The sequence below is a fragment of the Pinus tabuliformis genome, chromosome 7, assembly GCF_031772625.1.
Source record: "Pinus tabuliformis cultivar Carrire ecotype Pingquan chromosome 7, CPIR1, whole genome shotgun sequence".
NCBI classification, from domain to species: Eukaryota; Viridiplantae; Streptophyta; class Pinopsida; order Pinales; family Pinaceae; genus Pinus; species Pinus tabuliformis.
The window spans coordinates 1,165,073,021-1,165,074,352 of record NC_142293.1 but is presented as its reverse complement, the minus strand read 5'-3'; positions in this window follow the sequence as shown (position 1 = coordinate 1,165,074,352).

Sequence of the window (1,332 nt, the reverse complement as noted above, 5' to 3'; positions counted from 1 at the left end):
ATAATAAAATATTTGTGTCTAGTAGTGGATGCTATTGAGAAAGGTCCACAGACATCAGAGTGGATCCTTCAAGGGTTCCTTGTGCTTTGTTGTCCTGATAATGGAAAGTGGATTTTTTGTACTTCCAAAAAGTACATCCTTTGCACAAAGCCTGCTACACAAGTGCTCCTTTGGGGAATCATGTGGTTATTTTCTACAAAATCTTCAGAACTCCATGATGCAAATGGCTAAGTCGTCTATGCCATAATTCACCGACATTATAGATTTCCACCTTCTCCACCTTAATTCTTAATTCAACATAGTCTTCCCCATCTATCTTATATAGATTCTTCACCCGAACCCTAATATTCTTCACCTATCATGTGGCTATGTATCTCGGAATGGTTTTCCTTTTTTGAAAATCACATCATAACCACTGTCTTTCAAAACTGCAACAGAGATGATATTTTTCTTTAGGCCTGGAACAAACATGACATCCTTGAGTCTGAGAGGGGATCCCAACACCCTCTAAAATGTGACTATAACAATCCCAATCATGTTGTATGTTCCAGTGTCCCCCATCATGATGTAAAACTAAAAATATTTCTCCTCCAAGGCACTGAAAAAATCTATATTTCCTGTCATGTGGAATGAGGCACCATTTTCCAAGTACCACATGCTCCCCATAATAGTAGTGGTCATGATTGCAATGAGATTAAAGTCAATCTCGAAATGTGAATCCAATGCTTCACTTGTTGCTTGTCTTGAGGTATTCTTGCTTGCCCTTTTGTGTGCACACTTCATGGCATAGTGCCCAAATTCATTAAAATTGAAGCATTTAATTTTAGACAAGTCTTTCTTCTTGCCCCTTTGACTGGATTAAGGTTTGGATTGAGACTTATCCCCTTACCCTTTCTTTGCCTTTCTATCCAATGTAAATTCATCATCCTTGCCCTTAGATGAAGTCCCATCTCTGGTATTCTGCCTTATTTCCTCATGTACCAAATTAGACCACAAGCATTCCCAATTTGGTGGTTTCTACTTCCCATTTACTGAATCTTGGTAGTTGTGCCTATTCTTGGAAACCCTATAAGGGTTGGGCTTATAACCAAAGCATTCTATGCTACATTAACACTAACCCTGCCAAGTTCATCAAGTGAACCTACTCAGATACTGAGGTATGGATTCATTCTTTTGCATATTGATATTTTAAAGTTTATCCTTGAGTGCTAACTTCTTCTGGTCACTACTATTCTCGAAAAATTATGTCAGTTCTTTCAACATTGCAGAAGGAGTTCCTTTTCCATGGATATTGGTGATAATGTGTGTTGGAAATAATACTAATAGGCAGGG